General features: G+C 41.9%; 1 protein-coding gene across 1 annotated transcript in view; it reads right to left on the bottom strand.

Moving 5' to 3' along the window:
• Window positions 1–18,858, bottom strand: part of LOC140907042 (tubulin beta-2 chain) — a 455,502-nt gene that overhangs the window by 435,807 nt on the left and 837 nt on the right. The window lies entirely within an intron of this gene.

Below are 18,858 nucleotides of genomic sequence, written 5' to 3'. Positions count from 1 at the left end.
AAAAAAAACCCATCATCTTTCTGGCTCTTTTTTTATTTCTTGTTGTTTGAAAGTAGTAAACAAGTGTTCTCCTATATCCCATCCATGTAAACAGCTAAGAGGGCAACGGAGAATAGAGATGGGCTCAAAGCTAGATTTTGGTTCTGGTTTGAATACGTACCTTGTGTCCGCTGCAATAAGATGGCACACCACACCTGCTTTCTCAAGCTCAGGAATACAAATGGGGAAGAACTCTTTCAGTGCTCATGTAGATGCAACATGCATTTCCTCAGAAACATCCTTAAAAGTTCAACACAAAATAATGTGCTCTTCAGACAAAGGCTCTTCCACATTTTTCATCACCTGTTCCAGAATGTGTTTATTTTGCCAGCTGGACTCTAGTTTCATAAATTACGGAAGGGCCTCTTTCTTGAGGAAAGCAGACCTGTGCTTACAGCAGTGACCTGCCATGGGAAAACATGTCAGCACACAGGAAGAGGATAGGAAGTGGTGTTTATAATATACAACAATTGGGCTGCTCTTTGCCAGAAAAAGTGAGGTCAGAGGGTCACGGCTGTTAGCTTGCTATCTATTTGTAGAGAATACCAAAAACCCTCAAAGGACACAGGTTCTGTGCAATTATTTCAAGGAGCTGTTTCTGGCCATAATTTGCACTTGTTTTTCCAGGTCTGATTAAGTCAATGGTCAATTAACTAGAGTTTGGGGGAAATCTGTAACTTTGTCTCAGCTTGTCATGCAAACCTTTCTTTACCTTCAGTTTGAATTGGTTCACAAGAGAAACACAGCTCAAATGACAGGTTTCAGAGTAGCAGCTGTGTTAGTCTGTATTCGGAAAAAAAAAAGGAGTACTTGTGGCACCTTAGAGACTAACAAATTTATTTGAGCATAAGCTTTCGTGAGCTACAGCTCACTTCATTGGATGCATTCAGAGTATTCAGCTCAAATGCCGAGTCTTCCCTGATGTGGGAGAAAAGCTCCATTTAAACTTCCTGAGTTTAATGATTTCTTCCCACATCCATGAATCAATCCAGGTTCACTTGAAATTTGCTCAGAGATTTGCCCCACTGAGGCAGATTCTGCTATGCTTATTATGGAATAAGGTGCTACTCAACATAAGTGGCTTCACTGATTTCCATGGGACTGCTCACAGAATAAGGGACTCTTACTCTGAGTAAGGGTATCAGAATCTAGTCCATTGTTCCAATAAGGCTTACTCCAAACTCTGGCTAAGTTTACCGGAAATTTTGGAAACCTGTACAGGTCTTTGACACTGAAACCAGAACATGTACAGGATATGCTCTTCTTTCTTTACCTTTCACAATTAGCCCAGTGATGTTAATTAAAAGATCCCCATTGACTGAATTGTGTTTTGGATCAGGGACTTAGTGCATGTATTTTTAAAACTTTTTTGATTGTTCAATGGAATTCAAAATATAGGGGAAGTGAGAGAGAGAGAATGAACAGTTACACACTACACACCTAGGAAGGGTAGGTAGATATTATTAAAATAATTAGTTGGTCAACAAGCTAAGCAAGAAAATTTCAAATATAGAACCAAAAATTGCGTACATGGTATGTAATTAAATTAGCACACGGCTGGATCTTTGAAAAGGACGGATAATGTTATGGCCACTGATAACATTTGCAACTATGTATGTTGATATAATGATATGAGTAAACAAATTTCAGGCTTCAGAGCATGAGCATTGTGTATCTGGTTCACTGCCCTTCGTGTGGTGGCAAGTAAGCGGAGTGCCTTTGTCTGAAGCAGCAAGTAGTTACTGCTGCCGGATGTCATATTAGATGGACCACTGAGCTGATCTAGTAGGACAATAATATTGTAATAATAGTTTAGAGTTATGTAATGTGTTTCATCAGAAGATAAAGCACTTTACAAAGATGGAGAAAGGTTATTCTCACCATTTTGTAAATAGAGCATCTAGGGCACAGACGTTAAGTAACTTGCCCAAGGTTACCAAGCAAGCCAGTGGCAGAATTAGAAACCATCTTTTCCCACTCCCAGTACTCTAATCATAGACAACATTGCTTTCCTATGAAGGAATGTGACAACTCCTTCTGTATGTTTATAGAAAGCATCCTAAAGGCTTTCCTAATTCCCAATTCCTAGGATTATTAGATGAGCAGATTCTCTCAGACATGGGGAAGTTTGGGGACAAACCACTCTCTCTCTTCCCCATCCATCTTTATTCAAGAGAACTGAAAAATGAATTCACACCAGCAAGAACAGAAAACAGCCACAAAAGAGGAAACAAGCTTTTAGGAAATGTTTACGTGCTCTAACTCTCACCAGATAGACTGTATGCAGCACATCCTGCTTTTTCAAAGCCATATGAAAGCAATTAACTCTTGCAGGGGATTAGCAAATAAAGATAGGGCAAAGTTTTCAAACTTGGCAGCATAAGATGTTGTCAACACTAGTGAAATTTATAAGAAAAAAACCATTGGCAATAACACTGATTCAGCTGAGCACATAGAGCTCCCATTAAAGTCACTGAGACCCATTAAACCACTCAGCACTTTGAAATTCACTAACATTTATTTAGGTGCCTAACCTTAAACTGTGCCTACAGTGGGGAAATTTATATTAAAAAAAAAATCCCACAGATTCTAACACTGAACTTCTGTTAGCACTGGGAAGAGCAATAGTATCAAATTCTTGGATTTCACTGTTAAGGCTTGTCTACATGGTGGCATAATGTACTCTAAGGGAGCGATTTCTAGAGTGTTGCACATTACTTGTTCAGTATAAACCCTACTGTTGTACTTTAACATAGTGCTGTTTGAAAGAATGCTACGTTGAAGCATGCAAGGAACCATTAGTGAGCATCAGCAGGTCTACTGCTGTTACTATATGGACCAATTCATGTGCAACACTTTAGTAGAGTTTAGAAATCACCTCCATAGAATGAGTTTCCCCACCATTTAGACAAGCCCCCAATCTTCTCATAGTGCTGCGTTTTAGATTGTGAACTTGTTGGGGGCAGCAACTGTCATTTATTAGGTGTTTGTACAGAGTCTACCATAATGGGCCCAACCTGGTTGTGGCATTAAGGAGCTACATATTAAATAATAAATAGACAGGAAGATGCTCAGATACCACAGTTAACCCAAGATTGTCTTTTTTAAAAAAATTGGCTATAGAGGGATTTGTAATTAGTAGGAATCACTATCCTCCTTGTTTGCCAAGATTTTCAAAAATGGATGGCTAAAGGTGAGCTCATAAATCTACAATTAGGTGCCTAAGCTAGAGAAGTTCTAGGTGGTCAGAAGTTTTGAAAATTATTGGTCACTTATTAAGAGATCTAAATATAGATTTAGGCTCTTAACTTTAGGCATCCAGGTTTTTAGAAGTTACTGATTTGTCGGACCTGGCCTGAAGAGAAATAAAATAATAATGAACAATAATAAAAAAAATTACTCAGGAGATTCCTCCAACTTTGCCTGGGCCCTACCTTGTTCCTTTTGTAGGACCTCTTTTTGTTAACCATATTACTGAGACTGCAGTACCTGGAGCTGATGGGAATTAATGCAGCATTACACTACACAATGCCAGGATGAATGTCACACAAAAGCAAAGCTCTAAGATTTTACTTTCCCTCAAAGAGAAGAGATTCACCCCCTTATTACTGAATATGGTCTAAAATGCAGCAAGTGGCATCAGTTTTAGAGCTTCACCTCAAAAAGACCCTGGTGGAGATATCAGTATGGATAAAGAAATGCTGTACCATTAGAGTCAGAGATTTTTCTCCACTACATGTGTCATCCAGGATGTTTAACTCCAGAACTGCTGCTATTTAAATCCAAGTCTCACAAGACAATTTTTATTTAGTTATTTTAAGGGACATGCCTCTGAGATAACCATAGGAAGGGATGAGGATAACCCAGATTTTTGGCTGATGAGGGCAGGTTGCATCTCTCTATTCTATTCATAGTTTCTCATATTGTACCTATTTTCAATATCTCAAAGCAAAAAACCAAAACAAAACCCACCACCTTAAGCTCTAGGCTGAAACAAAACATGGAGCAGTTCAGCCTCAAAAGACTCTTGTTTCACAGATTATGGAGTAGATGAAAACAAGGGATAGAACGTTAATCTACAGCAATGGTTTTCAGACTGTGGTTTGTGGACTACCAGAGGTGTACAGAGCCTTGCCTGGAGAGATCTCACAGTGGTCCTCAGAATGAAAGAGCTGTAGAAATACTATGTGAAAGCCATAATAAGGGCCCCTGCCTGTCTGTGAAATTATAAAATGCTTGTGTGAATGGTGGGAATTATCACCAAAGTGTCTAAACTTCAGGTGACTGAGGCTGGTAACAGCACATGGAAGTACTCCACAATTCCCAAAAGACAGGGGCAGAAAAGCCCTTATAAGTGTACATTGTAATGGGCCTCACTTTAGATTGTTCTGTTTGAATGTTAGATAGGAGAGAGAGAAGAAACATTGTTTGCTTTAATATGATTATTATTTCAGGACTTCTTAAGAATATGTGCAATCTGTTGTCTCACCCTTCCTCCTCCCTGATCCCTGGCTACCTGTATTCATACTAAAAAGTCACATTATACCATTGTTAGCATAACTGCTCAGCTTCCTATGGCACAGTCACATGGTAGATGGTACTGAAAAACACTATGTCAAGCACTGCAATTATAACATGCTATAGATGTGCTAAGTATTTTTAATAACCCCCTAAAACACAATTTACACACTATAGAAAGGTGTGTATTTACCTTTTCCCCCCGGCTGTTTCTTTTACACTTTTTTTCCCTGTTGACTCATCAAAAATGAAAGCAATGTCCTCATCCAGTCTGATTTAAGGAGTGCTTTAGTCACTTTCTTCAACAAGGGTTGATGCCCTTGTGGAACATCAGATTTATTAAATTAGTGACGTCTGGTGTGACAATTTTTGGGTGTCTCTCCCAACTGCACTAACCCAACTTCTGTTATCAGCTATTACGGCTACCATCTTGTGGGACCAAAACTAGTGCTCTGATCAGAACACTTCCAGACAGCACAGGAGAATTTTGCTTTCTCTTTTTTGATGGTACAAGAATATAACTTGTTTGCAGCAAGAAATGGCTATAGTCTGGCTTATCTATCTGCCTTGGTTTTCAATAAGATACGTTCACGAGGCGACATTTTTTCCTCTTGAAAGTAAAATCTGGGACTCATACTCTGTTCTCACTTATACCTCCATGGTGCACTTTTGCCTTCAGAGTGTAAATTAGTTCAGAATTCACACTTCTGCAAGTGACCTTTTATCCTTATTGCTAAATATCTGAAATGATATAATGACCTTCATTTTCTTCCAAGTTATTCCTTAGCAGATTCAGGTGACTGCAAAAATGCACAATGTAGAGATGGATGTGAAACACAAAGTTCAGACCTGGCTGGAGTCTAGAGTTCAGCGCTGTTTAGATGTGAGCTTTTGGTTCAGACCATTATAAAGTGGGTTGGACCCTTCTCCAGCCTAATGTGATCACACAAAAAGAGGGTCAGAAGACACAGCTACCATACCCACATCAAAGGGACCAAAAATCAGGAATTTTTCACAATTGATATGTTGAGGTGCTGGCATTAGCCTTTTCCCCCAGCCCAGCACTGCTATCCTAATCAAGCATGTGCTGTCTTCTCACAGCAACTCACATTCCAGCTGGCTGGCATGTTTCATGTCAGCTGTTGTTGTGGCAGATTGTGAAATTCATCCACACAGAACTAGCATTGGGACGTATTTGTGCCAGTGTCTGGGATACTTTTACAGTAACTTTTCAAATTCAAAAGAACTTTGCTTCAACTGCAGTGAAACTTCAAAGGAGACAGCAGGCTACGTGAGTGAAATTTTCAGTCACTGGTGCATGTCCCCCTCCCTCCAGCACCCACTAATAGGTTCATCCTCAGAACTCTGTTGTTCTCAGTTACATGAGTGCAACTCCATTGATGTTGAGCTCACAGGTTTCTTGGAGCAGGGATCATGTTCTTTTTCTAGTACATTTGACCAGCTGTAAAGACCTGTGCACATTTAATTAAGCTATATAAATTAATAACCATAATAAATAATGATAATGCTCAGAAGCAATTCTTTTCTGTACAGCTCTATCTCCAGATTAATTAAATTGAACACAGAAGCAAGCTAGAACATGCATTTTAACAATGTTACTAACCAAAAGATAATACATTGCAATGCACTCCTAGGAAGGCAGCTGCTGGAAAGTATCCCAGCTTAGGCCAGGTGCGTACATGCTAAAAAACAAACAAACCATTTATGTGAAGAAACAATTATACTGTATAAAGCACATATCCCACAGAATGATTTGAATCCTAGAGATAGTTCAACCATGTCAGAGTTGAATTACATTAATGAGACAATGATACCTAGCCTTTATATAGCACTTTTGACCAGTAGATTTCAATGTGGTTTACAAAAGGAAGAAGGAATCATTATCCCCATTTTATAGAATCAAAGACTGAGGTACAGGAAGGAAAAGTTATTTGCCCAAAATCACCCAGAAAACCAGCGGCAGAGCCAGGAATTGAACCCAGGTCTCCTGAGTCCCTAGGAAGTAGGCACACTGCTTCAATGATATTGAGAATGTTTGCACAGAATGGGGAATGTTGTTCAGTCCCTGCCTTTGCGGTACCTACTATGTGAGTGTGGCAGAGTAAAGACCGAAGTCTCTATTTCTTTCAATCCACGGCCTCACACAAACATTAACGACAGAAAAATAAGCTGTATGGATTTATAATTCATATCTGGTCCTGATGGCCATCAACATAAACTACAGCACTTCTCAAGCCATGGAATAAATTAACTACATATGAACAAAATCAGAGCCACCCACAACTAACTCTTTGCATTAGCAGAAGCAGAAAAGAGCTAACTAGAAAAAGAAATGTAAGTAATACAGTATGTATTAACAAGAAGTTCTTGTCAGTACCCTGAGGAACTTTATGCAGGACAAATGTATACATTTCTGTAATGCCTCGGTCCTTATATTGTATTTATTTTAGGGTTTTTGTACAGCTGCCCATCAGCATAGTATCTGAGTGCCACTCGTGAAGAATAAACAGCAATAGCCGAGTCTCTGCCACTGCTCACATTTTGGAGTGCTTTGGGGTTTAATTGTTAATTTACTTTTATTTTGGCGGGGTTTGGGTATTTTTCCCCTTTAGTTTCCCCCCCGGGGTTGACTATTTTCTGTGGTTGAGGTGTTTCGAATAGAATGAGGTATTAATATTGTGTCACTTTAATGATGAAAAGGCCTTTTTGAAGGTTGCACATATCAAATACTGAATTTTGCCAGTATCGTTTGCTTAAGATTGATATTTCTAATCATGCAAAGTATTTTGTTTCCATATATGGTACAAAGCAACAGTAAAGCCACTGAAAATAGAAGACTTCCCAGAAATACAAAGAAATAGTGGTGACCGGATTGTGCTATAAAACACACCCCATGCAACAGAGTTAGGTTAACGTAATCCCCACTGTAGATGCAGCTACATCAACAGAAGAATTCTTCTTCACCTACCTACCACCTCGCAGAGGGGAATTAACTGCATTGTCAGAAAATCCTCTTCCGTCAATGTTGGAAGTGTCTACAGTACGGACCTACAGTGGCACGGTTGTAGCACCATAGCTATGCCGTTGTAGTGTAGACATACACTGAGTCTTTCACAAATTTTCAGTTGTAAGCATGCTTTGCATTTTCCCATAAGCATCTCATTTATAAAATGTGTACATTGCAGCTGTAACCTCTTTATTAAAGGGTTTATTCATTTTCCTTTTTGAATTATATCCCTCTAAATCTTTGAGCAGACTGACATTTATCTCTATACATCATTAGTTGATCTGGATTTGAACAATAATCTCAAATTCTGAATACAAACACACACATACACGTTCGAGCTCTCAGAGCTGAATTCCCCCCCCCCCCACCACCATTTTGAGCATGGATTGCATCTAGAAAGGGTTCGTTTTTCAGATCCATTTTAGATGTAGCCAAAAGTGACAAAATTCATGCTAGAAGAGCTGATCTCATGAGCTCTCCATCATTTTTGGGTCAAAAAAAGCTCATTGTCATTCAGAACCATCAAATCTAAACCTGAACCTTAGTTCTGGTTGGTCTTCAACCCTGTAGCAAAGCAAATCTCACTGGATGCAGCACCTCCTGCTGGTCGTCTTGGGAATTAGCTCTTTTCCAGCATATGGCACGCCCTCTGCAGGCCGGTGTCTCTGGCCCCATGTCCCTCCCGGACCCTGGTGCCTCTTTACCCCCAGGGTTCTGCCCCCAGCAGTACCCCCGTTACTCTGGGCTTCCCCTCCTAGAGGAGCTCCCAACCCTCTAAACCCACCTTGCCTCAGTGGCTACTGCCAGTCATCATCTAGCCCCCACTCACTGGGGCAGACTGCAGTCGTCACTCATCATTGGCAAAGGGATAGGACCTGTTGCCTTTGTCTACCCTCAGGCTGCCCCAATACCTCTGTAGGCCTTCACCAACCAGGGGGTTTTCCAGGCTGGAGCTCCCCAGCTCCCTTTGCCCTTTTCCCCAGCACTGCTCTGCTCTGCTTCAGGTACCTTGCTCTCAGGCAGCTAGCCCTTCCCCCTCCAGGGCTAGGAGTGAGACTCCTCTAGCTCCTTGCCCCCAGCGCTCTTATAAGGGCCAGCTGGGCCCTAATTAAGCTGGCCACAACTGTGGTCAGCTAATCCCTCAGCTGCTTTCACTCTTTTTCCCAGCTGCAGCCCTCTCCAGGGCTGCTTTCAACCCCTGTTCTGCAGGAGTGGGGCAGCTGCCCAACTACAAACCCTAGCTTTGAATTCTAGCCTAAATCTAATCCTGTTCTAAATTTTCACTATGTCTACTTGGCCTATTTCTAATCAATAGTACTGTGTATATCCATTTAAAGAGAAACAGGACTCCATTTTCCCCTACATTCATCACAAGAAAATACTCTCTTTCAAGAATCCCAAAAAGTTAGTAGGATCCTTCATAGTAGTCCTAAATGCTAGGTGATAAGGAACATAAAAAAAACCCTAGCTATATTAAATATATCAGGAAGGACTTCTGAGACAAGATTCCAGGTTAAATAAAATATTCTATTAATTTTTTTCTATTATTACAGCTACACCCCTGACATCTTACTTCAAGCATCCGGCTTGTCTCTAGATGCCTACACCTCCATCCAAGTGGCCATGCTCTCAGTATCGCTGAAGGCCTTGTTACAAACATCTAAACAGGTGCATAATTCTCTCTCTCATCATATGGGGGAGGGACGTGATTGGAGAGGGAATGAAAGGGATGGTCATTACTTATGGATTACTTGACTGCAGCCAGGGCCAAACCTTTGTTGGTGCTCTGTAATAGAGGATCTAACTCACTCTTAGTGCATCTCCTCATGTCTAGATGTGGGAAAGCAGTTCATGAGGCATCGGGTGCTCCTTTCTGTTCTCTGCTCACTCTGCAATAGTCTCTCTTCTGGTAATTTAGCCCTCCATCCAGACTCCCATTTAGTTCACCCCTTACCAGGTTAAAAAGTCCAATAGGACCACTGTCCAAATGCTGTTTCCAGATGGAGTTCAGCACCACCTTGGGGCTCTATGCCACTATACCAGTGGCTGGCAGGGGAACCCAGGTTCACTCACTACACCAAATTTCATCCCATAAACTCAATAACCAGCAGTGCATGTCCGCTCAATCCCCATCGCTGTTGCTCTTTCCTTGCACTCCTTCCTACCCAGCCTCTTTGTCTTCCCTTGCCTGTTTCTGGGTTTACCACAGAATAGTACTCTACTCCCCATGGCTACTTCACCCCCTCCTAGCCTCTTGCTAGACTCCTTACACCATGATACGATCTCAGGGCTTAATCACCCCATGGATTGTCTCCTTGCCCCTGTCAGCCTCCCTCATCCCAGGAAATGACCGAAGCCTGTTTCCCCTGCAGCCCCCTTCTGCTCTCAGCCCTCTGGCTTTATAGTGCCCCAAGCATTACCCTACTGGGCTTCACTCTTACTTAGCCCTGCCCCTCCCTCTGGGAAGTGATGCCAGGTAACCTAATTGGCCACTCAAGCCCTTGTTAACCCTATCAGGGTTGGTGTGGGTTGCACATCTCATCACTTGCCCACAGAAAATTGTTTGTTTTCTTTCAGCACTTTCACCCTGCTCTGTCTAGGTCTTCACTGCAAAAAAGGTGTGATTTTACATTGAGAAAGCTGACTCCATGTAAAATCCTAGTGGAGATGGGGCACTAGAAGTTTTACCTCAATGGAGCTAGCTGAAGTCAACCCCAAGTGGGTGATATAGAGAGTTGACTTAGACTTGCTACACTGAGATAAAATCTGTGGTGCCCCATCTCTATTAGGATTTTACATGGAGTTGGCTATACACATTTCCCACTGGGGCTGGGGACAGGAAAGACAAAACCTTGCTTTCTTTCCTTCCTCACAACCTCCCACTCTCTTCCTAAGAACTAGTCTTCTGGCTGACTGGCCTCTTCTCACCGGCTGTATTCAAAGAATGAGGTCCCAAAGCACAGAGATCCTGTCTGTACTAAGCAGAAGAAAAAGCACAAACAAAAAAACCCCAAACATTTATTTTGGACTCCTTGAGCTTGCAACACTTGCACAATGCTTTGCATGTACACTGTAGCCACCACAGGCATTTTACAATAGCCAGTTGTAGTAGGCAGTTGCCACATGCCTTGGAGCAAGTCTTTAGCTCAGTTCCAGCTGAACTGGTGCAGTTTATATGAGTTTCTCCCCACTCTGGACAGGACCCAAAAACACAGCAGCTGTACCAACTTTCCTAACTCCATTCCATAGAACAGTGCCGTGCATCTGGAAATGACTCAAAAGCCCCTGCTCCCAGCAACTGTGCTAGGCACTATGGGATAGATGTTTCAAGAATCCCAGAATGCGCTGGTACAGCAGTTAAGAAGGATTCCTTGGGGCATCAATGTGTTGAATTTTTTCATAGCCCTTCAGATTGTCTTTTTAGCCAGGATTGTAGACGCATCTTCTATTCTGAAACTTGTGCTACTTGCAAATTGCCACCACCAAAGGTTAAGCTTTTTATTCACACCCCACAAACAATCCTCTATCCAGCTGTGTCAAAAGTGTCTGGGGATTCTGTTGGACTTCACTTAAGGCTGCCCAAATGTTGTACAGTATGTTCTATATTTTCATAGATTAGAGATTTCTATAGAATCTATCATTAGCTGTAACAGTTTCCAGATGAGAATTGCTGGCTCAGCTTTTACAGCATGTAACTTCATCCTTACTTTAGCATTTGTCAGAAGAAAAAAAACCAAAAATTACCTACTCTTAATTTTAGCATATGACAAACTAGATTAAGAAAGGGCACTATCTATTTTTCTTCAAAGCCCCAAACTCATGTATAAACACCATAAATTACTATATGATGGCAACCCTGTGAAGAGGAATAAGTGGTGCCAATTGCTCCTTTTTAAGTTCTTGTTTCTTGAGACAAAACACCACACAGTTGAGGCATTCTGTGTGACTTTCACAACATACTGTACTGGAAATACAGCTGCACAACTGGAAAACTAACAGAAGCCCATTCAGCTTGTCCAAAGAGAAAGGGCTATCTAGCATGGCAATGATTTCTCACATGATCAACCCCACAAGTGAGGGCAGAAGATGGACCTGAAATTCCACTGACTTCAATGGATTTGGCTTCAGTACACTAACTGGACTTTGAGTTAACTGAGACTATAGTGCATACTCAGTTTATGGGATGAAATCACAGACAGAGGGATTTCATTCCTAAAGATTTCTTGATCAGGAATATGGGAGCATTCTGAAGAGACAAGTAAACTCTATCACTTGAATTGGTCAAAAAACATTAACTATTTTTGGTGGGAAATTTTTTGAAAAATTGATTTTTTTTTTAAAAAGATAAAAATGTTTTGTTTTTTTCCAAAGAAAAACTAAAACCAACAGAATTTTTTTCCAGCTTTTAGAAATCCCTTTCAGTAACATTAGTTGGTTATCAAAACCAAAAACTGGAAACATGTGACCAAAATGAACATTTTCATTTTATTGAAAAGCCCTTTTTCTATCAAGAAAAAAAAAAGAAAAAAAGTTTCAACAACAACATATATGACCTTCTCACACATCGAGCATTCTTTGGGCTAAATCCAGCACTCCGTCATGCCCCAGAATTTGTGGAAACTTTAGAAGTGGAGGTGAAACATTAGTTATTTTCCCAAGATCAAAATTGAGATCCAAGGGCCCCTATTCTCAGTCCTCCAACACAGTGCTTTCAGCAGAAGCATAGCTGGGGGTGGAAAGATAGCTTTAAATCACATTTGTGTTTCCCAGATTTTGGGATAGCCAAGGCCCTGCTCAGCCTCCATCTCAGTTACAGCAGCCTCATGGCATTTAGGGTTCATGTAAGGCCTTCCTCATCACAGTGGTGTTCTTCACACTGAAGCAAGGAGAGCTCCTATAACACTATTCAATTATTTTTATTCCATAATTGATTAGATGCAACACTGCAGCAAACAGAGGCCATTGTTAGCTACCGCTGCCTATTTGACCCTGCAGTCCAGAAACTTCACACCCACCACCACCTTCCAGTACAGAGGGTGACCTTTTTGACCTGTACAGCCACAACTGCTCTACACAACCACTTATGCCTTGCATTAGTGTTGCATTTTTAACAGGGGGCAGGCAGAGACAGACAAACCTCCCACTGAAGCATCTGCAATTGCTGTGTATGGCACTTCACATTCATCCTGGCTCACAAGTAAGCTTTGGTCATTGGCTAGAAAGAAGCCATGACAGCTGTGCCAATGCAGATCCAGGCAGGGTGTGGTGGGGTTCAAGCCAGGCACCACTTCCTCATCACCACCAGGGGCCTAGTCAGGGATGTTACCAAGAGGAACTATGTGGCTAAGCCCTATAGCAGTGGTTCCCAAACTTTAACCGCCTCTGAACTCCTTTCACTAAAATGTCAAGTCTCGCGAACCCACTCCTAAAAATGAATATTTCCAGGGATTTTTTCCTTTACCTGAGTATAAATTATAAAAGCAGTGATCTCGTAAATATAAAATTTGTTTTTATGACATGATTACACACTATTTATTATTTATCATTACAGTATTTATTACATTATGAAAACGGCAACACTCTTCCAAGATCTCACCTTCGTATCTTGTATCACTTTGAATAAGCCTGTTATAAGACAAGGCTCCTATGTTTCATCAAGGAGTATCAGATGGGAAACAGCATGAAGGTATTTAAGAAGCAAATTCAAAGTATCCCTCCTACACAAGTGTTCAGGTCTTGAGCAGTCCAGGCAAACAACGCATGTTACAACAAAGCTTAAACTTGTTCTTCATAATATTTTAAAACAATACTAGCTGCCTGTTTAATTTAAAAACAGCAACAAATATCCAAATATTTTAATATTTAATAAATATTTGAAGTTTAAATCTCCTCAGTTTGATAGATATGCTTGCTTGGATCTGCTTAGCTCTTGAAAGTTCGGGGGCTCTGGGCTGCTGGCTCTGTGCTGCCCAGACCCCCTAGGGACAGTTCTGTCCACCATTAGGCACTCCCCATATAAACCAGGAAGCCATTTCTAGGAGTTGTCTGAGCAACACAGATCTCTGATGTGCTTCTGCCTTAGACACTGCTGGCTGCAACTTGCTTTGAACCCAGACTCCTGGCTCTTGACCCAGGCTCAGCTCCTGACCCTGATCCTGATATACTGTCTCCAGCTTAAGACCATTGCTGACCCCAGTGAAAGACCATAGCCTGGCCCTGCCCTGATTCTTGCTTCATGCTTTCAATGTTGTAATGGACTCTGACTTTCGGTTTTGACCTGCCCTAGCCCTGAACTGATCCCTGGCTTTCAGCCCCGACACGGAGCTGCTCACTCCATGCCCACAGGCTGCCCATGAGCCAGCCTTGATGCTACCACCCTAGCAGATGAGGAGGGGTACCAGCTGTTGATTAGGACACACAAGTGAATGGGGACAGAAAGATGGATTTAAACAGCAGGCTGCAATATTATTAATTTAACACATGGGAGGGGTCCCACCTGCCCCATGTCCCACATACTAGGTATACATATGGGTTCCATGCAGGTGTTAAAGGCTCCCACCATGTAAACCATAAGTCCTCAGGCTATCCCTGGGATTCGGCTCACTCTTCTGAATCCTCTCACCATCCCACTGCAAAGGAGACAGAAGGTACCAAAGAGGGACCTCTGTCTGTGAAAACTTCAGGTTTCTTTCTTTCCATAGGCACGAGGTCCACCAGCAAAATCCTAGGTCTCTTCTGGGCACTGGCCCTTTTGGCTTTTTATCTGCATTGGTCACAGGCCACAAGTTGCAATGAACTAAACGTTCTTACACATTAACATTAGCAATTTCTTAACACTATTCCTACTTAGCCTGCATGATGCATGATGAGGAAGGTGAAAAAATACCACCAGGTTTCAGCCAATGTGGCCCCAATGGAAAAAATTCCTTCCTGACCCCCAAAACAAAAGATGCAGGCAAGGATTTAAATTAATGAAGGGCTGGGGGGAGAGGAGAAGCCAATCAGCTCCTATCTTCCTCTGGCTGGCCAGTAGGAGAGCTCCTGGAGAAAGAGGGGCCCACCCTTGCATTCAGTGTGTGCTTCCTCCATCCCTTCCTTCCTTCTGCAGTTGCCCACCACTCTGCGGGTCCTACCATCGGTTGCGTCAGGTAGGTGCCATTATTTTATTCTACACATTGGAGCAGCAGCCATTTTGCCTTTGCCCCCACAATTCCTGGACAGAGCTCCACACAAAGCCTGATTATCTGAGCTTTGTGCTGGAAAGGAGAATTTCACCCCAAAGAGAGAGAGTCCATTGTTTATAGGATTTAGTATGCTTAGGAAAATAAAGTTATAAATAATCCTTTTCCATAGAGGAGGTTGCAACCTAAGAAAGTTTAAATAAAAAGTTAACAGTTTTACACAAGGCTAATAAGCCCCTAAATGAGGATTCTTGGAGGGAAGGGAACATACTCTCAGGAGTCCACATGCATAGAGTAAGGATAGGAACAACGCAAATGTAAGCGGTTCCTGCTCATACCAGTAGACTGACTTAAATTCAACTTTATGACAAAGTCTGTCCTGCTAAAGTATCATTTGCTGCTATGGAGCCAAGTTCTGATCTATTTACAAAAGCGTGAGGGTCTTATTCTCCACGATACTGAGTGCCTTCAATGCCCAATGAGTTGAAGGCAGGCAGCACAGCCCAAGGAGTGCTCAGCATCACAACAGATCCAGCCTTATATCTGGAGCCGCTCCATTGATTTCACTAGCGTTAATCTGGTTTTACAACAGGATAAATGAGTTCAGAGCTTGGTTTTTTGCACGCTAATATATTGAAAGCCTTGGGTTTCTATTATAGATTTCAAAGGTTTATATACCATTGGAGGCTGGTATATAATCAAAAATGGATTGGTTAAACACACACAAAGGTGTGTTCAAACCCTTTTTACAGCAATGAGTAAAGATCATGCTTGATCTGACAAAGTAGGCCAGGCTAGACCCCCAGGAGCCTCCATTGGGATATATACTGCATGCGATGAGCAGAGAATTCTATTAGAAGAGAACAGATTTGTGTTATGAAAGGCTGAGCGAGCTCTGATTTCACTGCTAAGCTGTTAATTGCACATTCACTCTCACATCATGAAAAATCTCATTTGCAGTGAAGGGAAGAGAGCTTCAGTATTTGCACAGAATGAAAGCAACAAAGATATATGTCAGCAATAATGTATTATTCAGAGCATCAACATACCAAATACAGAACTGTGAAATAAAAGCAGAGATGTAATCAAAAGCACAAATCCTGGTGATTTTTTAAGATTGATGATAAAATCTAAAACTTGTTAGATCTCTGACCTAAGACTTATCTATTTATATTTTTGAGTCTGGGGGTAGGGAATTGATAATGGGATATGGATGCTTTCACTTTTAGGTCATCAGTTCAAATCTTTCCCAGGCTGGTAGTTGACCATTATCTGATGGACTATGTATCCACAACTGGCACTGCTCGGAACTCAAGTCGGCAGTCTGTAGAGAAGACCAGGATTCAGCTGGCCTGGAGTCTAAACTACGCTCTTCCCTGTAGAAGTGCTTCCTCCAGAAGAAGGTCAACACGAATTAGGGAAAGCTAGTACAGTTGCCTCTCCTTGGTGTACTGAAGACGTCAGCCTCTAGAGCTCCCCATCCGGCGCCTGTCATGAGAACAAGCAATTTTTAAAGGAAGTTTCCAAAGCAATAGATGGAAAAAGCTGGACAAGTTTCCAAGCAATCTAAAATCTTCCAAGAATGATTGTTATGCATTGCAACTGAGCAAGCATATGCAAACCCAAACATCCTGATATCAAAGAGACTTCACCTCCTCCACTCCCATGCTAGCAGCTCAGTGAGTACGTAGTACTTGGCGACAGGCTGGGTGTATAGACACTGCCCAGAAATTGTCAAAGTCAGGAGTTAACTCTTTCCTTTTGGCTAAAGGAAGAACTGCAGTTGGCTGCACAGAAGTCCTGATCCGGTAACTATTTAATTCACTAGACAGACTCCCATTGAGTTCAATAGGCATTGGATCAGGATCTGAAGGTGCCTTGGGCAGGTCATAGACAGCCAGACCTCAGGGTCAGAGCCAGTGTCCACAGTCTCTTGACTCCAGCCCTGTGTTGGCTGGGTCAGGATACCAGGAGATCAGAAGCAGGAGACAAACCGGAAATCAGAACCACAAGTCGGATGCCAGGAGTCAAGCTGCAGGAACAAGGTGGATTCTTAGGAGCAAGGAAGCTCCCTCCTGCCACCCAGTGACCAGCTGACAGTTGCTAGGGCAGAAGCTGAACCTTGACAGAGGATTCCAGTCCTGCTGTAGCCTGATTGGTCCACAGCTTTTATATAAACCCAGCACAGGAACAGGAAACTGTCTGTGCAACTGGGATCCATCTTGTTAAACCAGCACAACTGGTTTAAAAAAAAGGGACATGTGAAATGCATCCATTCGGTTTGCTAAGCAGAAGCAGAATGGTCTCTTCTGCACCACATATGCTCACAATAAAACAAGGTCTCCTTCAAGATGAGCCAGGGTTTTCTGAAAGCCCTACCTTCTTCCACACACATTCTCAAAGACTATATCACAAGGGTGTTGACACATTAAAACTCAACATTCTTATGCATGCCTGTGCAAACACAATGGAATAATGAGATTGTCTATTCAAAGAAAATTGCCAGTCCATTTATATATGCATGCATGAGCAGTACTAATGAAACACAGAGAGAACTTTTTTTTATTAGACAATAAAAGTGAGTATATACACATGAAATGTGCTTTTTAAACCCCCAGCCCAAATCAGAACCTATTTTCATCTTATCACCAAAAGGTTTATCTGTGATCTTAGGACTATGGCCCTGATTCAAGAAAACACTTAAGGTATATCTATACTGGAGCTTGAGGTGTAATTTCCAGCTTGGGTAGACATATCTGTGCTAGGCAACCTGTGGAACTTATTGCCTGGGGATGCTGTGAAGGCCAAAAGTATAACAGGGTTCAAAAATGAACTAGATAAGTTCACAGAGGATAGGTCCAGCAATGACTACTAGCCAAGATGGTCAGGTAGGCACAACCCCATGCTCTAGGTCTCCCAGCTTCTGCCTGTCAGAAATTAAGGGACTGTATGACAGTCTATAATTGCCCTGTTCTGTTCATTCCTTCTGAAGTATCAGGCACTGGCTACTGCTGGAGGACAGGATACTGAGATGGATGGATCCTTGGTCTGACCCAGTATGGCCATTCCTATGTTCTAGTTTTGATTAAAGCTAACATGATAAAAATAGCAGTGTAGCCATGGTTGCACTGGCACTGGGATGGACTAGCCACCCTGAGCACAAGCTCGTCTCAAAGCCTAGGTAACCTATTCAGGGTAGCTAGCCCATCCCATTGTGCTTACAGTCATGGCTACCCTGCTATTTTTAGCACACTAGCTTGATCAGAGCAAGCACAGGTTTGTCAGTCCAAGCTGGAAATTACACCTCCAGCACCACTGTAGACGTATCCTCAAGCACATGCTGTTCAGTAAAGCACTGAAGCCCCATTAAAGTCATGTGTTTAAGTGCTTTCCTGAATTGGGGCCTTGTCCAATATCTCGTTTCCATCCCCTCTTGCTGAGGGTCTGTACCTGTTCAATGAAATGTTGCAAAAATCTTTTTGCAGCAGAAAGATAAACATTTTTTCATTCATGCTTGAAAGTGGCTGCTCTGAATCACTCTCACACTGAGAACAAGCGTGACAAACAACAGCCGAAGGAGGACAGGTTTAATACAATTCTAAGACACCAAAGCGGACCCTTTCAAATAAAAACGTTTGAATAACTTTACGTATGGATGTTACTCCACCTATGATGGGAAAATATGGAGAACATTGCTTAGCAACCATCTGAGGACTTGCATGCTCGCAGCTGCCAAAACAAACTGACACAGAAAAGAACAGCCATTTCCCATATTTTCTTCAAAGGCCACTATCGCTGTCACCATTTCTCTTCTTTCCAAAATGTAACCTTGCATTTTTTCACCTTCCTGCTATAGATGTATATATGTGTGCGTGTGCATATTTCTCTTCATTTCCTGCTAAGCTCAAACAAAAAACAAACAAACCAAAAACATATATTGAAAAAGTCTGCATTAAAAATGGGGGGATGGGACTATATTTTAAAATAGGTCTTCCGTATGAGATATTTAAAATATTAGGAAAACCCCAGCTGGGAAACATGCCTGGACAAGGAACATAGGAAGCAGGAGACTTCGTTTTTTTCCCCCAGTCT

Source organism: Lepidochelys kempii, chromosome 2 (genome assembly GCF_965140285.1).
Source record: "Lepidochelys kempii isolate rLepKem1 chromosome 2, rLepKem1.hap1, whole genome shotgun sequence".
NCBI classification, from domain to species: domain Eukaryota; kingdom Metazoa; phylum Chordata; order Testudines; family Cheloniidae; genus Lepidochelys; species Lepidochelys kempii.
Note: the sequence above shows the minus strand (reverse complement) of the source record. Positions and strands in the feature narration are given on the sequence as shown.